Source organism: Rhinoraja longicauda, unplaced genomic scaffold (assembly GCF_053455715.1).
Source record: "Rhinoraja longicauda isolate Sanriku21f unplaced genomic scaffold, sRhiLon1.1 Scf000068, whole genome shotgun sequence".
In the NCBI taxonomy this organism is placed as follows: Eukaryota; Metazoa; Chordata; class Chondrichthyes; order Rajiformes; family Arhynchobatidae; genus Rhinoraja; species Rhinoraja longicauda.
In genome coordinates this window covers 152,501-160,000 of record NW_027601286.1, presented here as the reverse complement: position 1 = coordinate 160,000, position 7,500 = coordinate 152,501, and positions in this window count along the sequence as shown.

Below are 7,500 nucleotides of genomic sequence, written 5' to 3'. Positions count from 1 at the left end.
GAGCGCACAAGGTGCGCGGGGAATTGTTAGCGGCGCCGTGCTTGTGCTGGCGGTGACCATGGCTGCCTGCTCCTTTGGTTCACGATGTCCCCGCCGAAGGCGGCGTACTTTAAAGTACTGCAGCTCGAGCGCACAAGGTGCGCGTGGAATTGTTAGCGGCGCCGTGGTTGTGCTGGCGGTGACCATGGCTGCCTGCTCCTTTGGTTCACGATGTCCCCGCCGAAGGCGGCGTACTTTAAAGTACTGCAGCTCGAGCGCACAAGGTGCGCGGGGAATTGTTAGCGGCGCCGTGCTTGTGCTGGCGGTGACCATGGCTGCCTGCTCCTTTGGTTCACGATGTCCCCGCCGAAGGCGGCGTACTTTAAAGTACTGCAGCTCGAGCGCACAAGGTGCGCGTGGAATTGTTAGCGGCGCCGTGGTTGTGCTGGCGGTGACCATGGCTGCCTGCTCCTTTGGTTCACGATGTCCCCGCCGAAGGCGGCGTACTTTAAAGTACTGCAGCTCGAGCGCACAAGGTGCGCGGGGAATTGTTAGCGGCGCCGTCGTTGTGCTGGCGGTGACCATGGCTGCCTGCTCCTTTGGTTCACGATGTCCCCGCCGAAGGCGGCGTACTTTAAAGTGCTGCAGCTCGAGCGCACCATGTGCGTGGGGAATTGTTAGCGGGGGCGTCGTTGTGCTGGGGGCTGACTGTCCCTAGTGGGTATAGGATAATGTTAATGTACGGGGATCGCTGGGCGGCACGGACTTGGAGGGCCGAAAAGGCCTGTTTCCGGCTGTATGTGTATGATATGATATGATATGATGCCTGCCTGCTCATTTGGTTCATGATGTCCACGCGGCAGGCGGAATATTTTAAAAGCACTGTTCTGTACGAAGTGCACAATGTCCGTTGGGGAAATGCAGCTGGGGGTCGGTCGACCGGCTGACGACGCCTGCCTGCCGATTTGGTTCACGATGTCCCCGCCGAAGGCGGCATACTTGAAAGTACCGCCGTTCGCGGCGCGCAATTTGCGGGGGGAGGAATTGTTAGTGCACGTCTGTGTGCTAGGTGACGATGCTTGCCGACTTGGTTCATGCCGTCCACGCCGAAGACGGCGCCGTTTAAAGTACTGCCGCTCGAGGTGCACAATTTGCGGGGGAATTGTTAATGGGCGTCGGCGTGCTGGGTGACGATGTGGAGATGTGGAACGCCGAGCCAGATCTATCTTATTTGTTTGCTTGGCCCACTGGACTTTGCGTGGGCTTTGCAACACTGTGTGCTAGGTTAAATCACGGCCAATAGAGTGAGTGTTTTTAATGATCCTGATCTGATAAGGGGACTAGAGGTAAAAGAGCCGTTAGGAGGCAGTGATCACAACACGATAAGTTTTACTCTGCAAATGGAAAGGTAGAAGGGAAAATCGGAAGTGTCTGTATTACAGTATAGCAAAGGGGATTACAGAGGCATGAGGCGGGAGCTGGCCAAAATTGACTGGAAGGAGGCCCTAGCAGGGAAGACGGTAGAACAGCAATGGCAGGTATTCCAGGGAATAATGCAGAGGTTGCAGGATCAATTTATTCCAAAGAGGTGGAAAGACTCTAAGGGGAGTAAGAGACACCTGTGGCTGACAAGGGAAGTCAGGGACAGCATAAAAATTAAGGAGAGGAGGTATAACATAGCAAAGAAGAGTGGGAAGACAGAGGATTGGGACTCTTTTAAAGAGCAACAAAAGTTAACTAAAGAGGCAATGCGGGGAGAAAAGATGAGGTGCGAGGGTAAACTAGCCAATAATATAAAGGAGGATAGCAAAAGTTTTTTTAGGTACGTGAAGAGGAAAAAAATAGTCAAGGCAAATGTGGGTCCCTTGAAGACAGAAACGGGGGAATTTATTATGGGGAACAAAGAAATGGCAGACGAGTTAAACCGTTACTTTGGGTCTGTCTTCACTGAGGAAGATACACACAATCTCCCAAATGTTCTAGGGGCCGGAGAACCTAGGGTGATGGAGGAACTGAAGGAAATCCACATTAGGCAGGAAATGGTTTTGGGTAGACTGATGGGACTGAAGGCTGATAAATCCCCAGGGCCTGATGGTCTGCATCCCAGGGTACCTAAGGAGGTGGCTCTAGAAATAGTGGAAGCATTGGAGATCATTTTTCAATGTTCTATATAGATTCAGGATCAGTTCCTGTGGATTGGAGGATAGCAAATGTTATCCCACTTTTTAAGAAGGGAGGGAGAGAGAAAACGGGTAATTATAGACCAGTTAGTCTGACATCAGTGGTGGGGAAGATGCTGGAGTCAATTAGAAAAGACGAAATTGCTGAGCATTTGGATAGCAGTAACAGGATCATTGCGAGTCAGCATGGATTTACGAAGGGGAAATCATGCTTGACAAATCTACTGGAATGTTTTGAGGATGTAACTAGGAAAATTGACAGGGGAGAGTCAGTGGACGTGGTGTACCTCGACTTTCAGAAAGCCTTCGACAAGCTCCCACATAGGAGATTAGTGGGCAAAATTAGGGCACGTGGTATTGGGGGTAGGGTACTGACATGGATAGAAAATTGGTTGACAGACGGAAAGCAAAGAGTGGGTATAAATGGGTCCCTCTCGGAATGGCAGGCAGTGACCAGTGGGGTACCGCAAGGTTCGGTGCTGGGACCCCAGCTATTTACGATATGCATTAATGACTTAGACGGAGGGATTAAAAGTACCATTAGCAAATTTGCAGATGATACTAAGCTGGAGGGTAGTGTGAATTGTGAGGAAGATGCAATAAGGCTGCAGGATGACTTGGACAGGTTGTGTGAGTGGGCGGATACATGGCAGATGCAGTTTAATGTAGATAAGTGCGAGGTTATTCACTTTGGAAGTAAGAGTAGAAAGGCAGATTATTGTCTGAATGGTGTCAAGTTAGGAGGAGGGGGAGTTCAACGAGATCTGGATGTCCTAGTGCATCAGTCAATGAAAGGAAGCATGCAGGTACAGCAGGCAGTGAAGAAAGCCAATGGAATGTTGGCCTTCGTAACCAGAGGAGTTGAGTATAGGAGCAAAGAGGTCCTTCTACAGTTGTAGCGGGCCCTGGTGTACTGTGTGCAGTTTTGGTCTCCAAATTTGAGGAAGGATATTCTTGCTATGGAGGGCGTGCAGCGTAGGTTCACTAGGTTAATTCCCGGAATGGCGGGACGGTCGTATGTTGAAAGGCTGGAGCGATTGGGCTTGTATACACTGGTATTTAGAAGAATGAGGGGGGATCTTATTGAAACATATACGATAATTAGGGGATTGGACACATTAGAGGCAGGAAACATGTTCCCAATGTTGGGGGAGTCCAGAACAAGGGGCCACCGTTTAAGAATAAGGGGTAGGCCATTTAGAACGGAGATGAGGAAGAACCTTTTCAGTCAGAGAGTGGTGAAGGTGTGGAATTCTCTGCCTCAGAAGGCAGTGGAGGCCAGTTCGTTGGATGCTTTCAAGAGAGAGCTGGATAGAGCTCTTAAGGATAACGGAGTGAGGGGGTATGGGGAGAAGGCAGGAACGGGGTACTGATTGAGAGTGATCAGCCATGATCGCATTGAATGGCGGTGCTGGCTCGAAGGGCTGAATGGCCGACTCCTGCACCTATTGTCTATTGTCTATTGTCTATAATCAACCACTTTATTTTGCCCGTCTTTGTGACTCCTCTTTGACACGTCGATCACCGCTGAGGCTGTTTTACCTGTTTCCCCTATGTACCGTAAGGTACACTCCTTACATTGAACTGCATACACCCCATTATTTCGCTCACGGGTTATCCTCTGTGCTATCCAGTCTCTCCTGTCACCCTGTTCTATGTTTTTGTCTATTACCCAGTGGGAGCAGGCCCCATATTGACATTAATTTGTAACCCTACTGCTCCCCTCGTCTGCTGGTTTTATCACCATCTCATGTTTATCCCTCAGCTCTGCCGTGGTCTCCCTCTCTTTTTTTCTGGTGAGGTTCGGCCTATCCTTTGTCATGGGCATATCCCAGGCTGTTTTAGTAACGTTCTTTTAAAACGTGTCGTGTTTGTTTGGCTTTACCCACGTTCCAGCATTAGAGGCCAATTTTTGCAATGTTTCCTGGGTGGGATTTGCCGGTTTTACAAATGGTGTCACTATCTCACCCTGCTTCCTGATACCCTTATGGGGTCGGCTCTGTTCTTGCAGAACCCTCGGGTGGTGCAGAGTCTGGGCCTTGTTATCAATATCTTGCCCTGCTTCCCGATACCCTTGCGGGTTCGGCTCTGTTCTTGCAGATCCCTCAGGTGGTGCAGAGTCTGGGCGGCATCGTCACCCAGCACACCGACGCCCACTGAAAATTACCCACGCACAGTGCGCGCCTGGAGCGGCAGTAGTTCAAACTACCCCTACCCCTACCCCTACCCCTACCGCTACCCCTACCCCTACCCCTACCCCTAACCCTAACCCTAACCCTAACCCTAACCCTAACCCTAACCCTAACCCTAACCCTAACCCTAACCCTAACCCTAACCCTAACCCTAACCCTAACCCTAACCCTAACCCTAACCCTAACCCTGACCCTAATGCAGGCAGAGTTATTTATAAAGTGGCCCAGACTCTGCACCACCTGAGGGTTTTGTAACAGAACCAACCCCATAAGGGTTTCAGGAAGCAGGGCAAGATATTGATAACAAGGCGCAGACTCTGCACCACCTCAGGGTTCTGCAAGAACAGAGCCGACCCCATAAGGGCATCAGGAATCAGGGCAAGATATTGATAAAATGGCCCAGACTCTGCACCACCTGAGGGTTCTGCAAGAACAGAGCCGACCCCATAAGGGCATCAGGAAGCAGGGCAAGATATTGGTAACAAGGCCCACGGGGAAGGCGGCATACTTTGGGGTTATTTTGTAGTGAGTTTTGAAGGCATGTGCTAGTGTTACGCATACCGAGGGCGCGCAAAGTTCGGCGCGCCCGGGCCAAAACGCCTCTGCTGGCCGCGGCCGAGTCGGCCGACGGATTGCCACGGACTTGCTTGACGACCTGTCACTCTCCGTGCATCGGTTGCACGCCCGGTTCGTCCTTTCCATTTGTTTCATGATGTACACGCGGCAGGCGGAATATTTTAAAAGCACTGTTCTGTTCGAAGTGCACAATGGCCGTTGGGGCAATGCAACTGGGGGTCGGTCGACCGGCTGACGACGCCTGCCTGCCGATTTGGTTCACGATGTCCCCGCCGAAGGCGGCATACTTGAAAGTACTGCCGTTCGCGGCGCGCAATTTGCAGGGGGGAGGAATTGTTAGTGGACGTCTGTGTGCTGGGTGACGATGCTTGCCGACTTGGTTCATGCCGTCCACGCCGAAGACGGCGCCGTTTAAAGTACTGCCGCTCGAGGTGCACAATTTGCGGGGGAATTGTTATTGGGCGTCGGCGTGCTGGGTGACGATGTGGAGATGAGGAACGCCGAGCCAGATCTATCTTATTTGTTTGCTTGGGCCACTGGACTTTGCATGGGCTTTGCATCATTGTGTGCTACGTTAAATCACGGCCAATTGAGTGAGTATTTTTTATTCAACCACTCTATTTTGCCCGTCTTTGTGACTCCTCTATGACACGCCGATCACCGCTGACGTGTTAATCTGCGTGTTAGGTATCTCGGGGGTCAGTTGGACGGACAGATGTGTAAGGGTTTTGTTCGGAAGGATCGTTGAGTGTAAACGGTGAACGGGGGTTAAAGGCCCTGAGGTTTCAATCCTCTAAAGAATGTAAAAGGTCTGACGCGTTAGCTAGCAGCTAATGAGGTGAACCTAGCAGCTAATGAGGCTCTCTCTCTCTCACGGCCCCGGGACTCCCTCCCTCCCTCCTCCCTCTTGGAACCCTCCCTGCGTGGGGGGGGGGGCACGAAGAAAAAGAGGGTATAAGAAGAATCCAGTGGAAGGAGTAGGGACTGGGGGCGAGGTCAGACAGCCTATCCGGCTAATAAAGCATCATGAGGTTAGGTATAAACTCTGATGACTGCATAAACTCGCCCCTAATGGGGGGGGGGGGGGCACTCTCTCCCCCACCCCTCTCTCCCCAGTGCCACTCCCTCCGACCCCCCCCCCACTCTCTTCGTGTCGCTGGGCCCGCCCGGCACGGCCCCGAGGATCACTCCCCGCGCGGCAACGGGACACCGGGTCGCCGGGCCCGCAGGGTCGTCAGTCGGGCGGGGGGGGGGGAGGGTGGCCATGCCAGCAGCAGGAGAGGTTTCCAACGAACCCGCGACCGCAGCAGGACCGCCCTCGGCAGACATTTGGACCCAGCGGGTCCGTTCGGGATGGTTGCCGGGCCCGCAGCAGAGGTTTCCTTCCACCCAACGGGGGGGGGGGGGGGGGGGGGGGCGGGGCTGCCCATCTTCCCGCTCGAAGCAACGGCCTCACCCTAACGGCCTCACCCTAACAACCCTCACCCTGACCCTAAACCGCTCGGTTCATGACTTCTCTCCGTTTGGTTCATGAATTCGCCATTTAGTTCACGACTTCTCCTGTTGGTTCCTGACTTCTACCTCGTGGTTCGTGATTCCGGCGGGTAGGTGGGGTGCCCGGATACTCTCGGCGAAAGGTGTTCAAGTGGCAACGGCGGTCCCGTAGATAAGACGGGTTCGGATGCTCGAGCGTGTCGAGTAAGCGCCGGATCGGCGCCGGGCGCCCCCGGCCGGCTGGCTTGCCCCCCCCCCACCCCCCCCCCCCCCCCTGGCGGCAGAAACGTGTATCGCGCCAGTGCCGCCGCTGAGGTCGAGATTGGCCGCCTCGACCGTTCGAAGCGTCGCAATTCCGGCGGGACTTCCGAACGCTCGTACCGCCAAGTCAGCCGCGACATTCGAGAATTGCACTAAGTCCGAAAGCTGGCGTCGCTTCTTTTTTGCCCGCCGCAGGTTAACGATTTGACGGCGGAAGTCGAGGAGGTCCGATGTGCGGCCTTCAGCGGGGCCGCGGCGCGCCTTTCCCGCCAGGCCTATCGGCCCGTCTCCCGCCGGCCAGAAAATGGCATTTCTTGTCCGGGCGGTCCCGATCACGGTTAACGACTTACCACCGGAAGTCTCTATGACCCCGCAGTTTGCGGCCCCGCGGCGGGCGTCAGTGCGACACGACCGGACGGACGACCGGGCCGACTCCCGCCGACCTCAAAACGGTTTGTTTTGCGCGAAGATGGAGGTGGCGTGCCCGGAGATTTTCGGGAACACGATTTTCAGAGACACTTAGAAAAGATTGTGTGGTGAGGTGCAAAAATGTCAGGGAAGAAAAACCGAAGGGACACAAAAAGATCGGTAAAAGTAGCGCGACTCTGGGCGAGAGTCGGCGGACTCATTGACGGACATTGGTAATACAGTGAGAGTATTTTTTGCACCGAGTTCGAAGTGTGTGCCGGGCAGGCACCGAACCCCACCGAGACTGGCCCAGGCTGTGTGTCCTCTTGGAAAAACCCTCTGTTTCCGATCGATCTGGTGCCGCGTGTCTCACCGCAGGAGAGGCCGAGCGGGCCAGCGGACAAACAAAG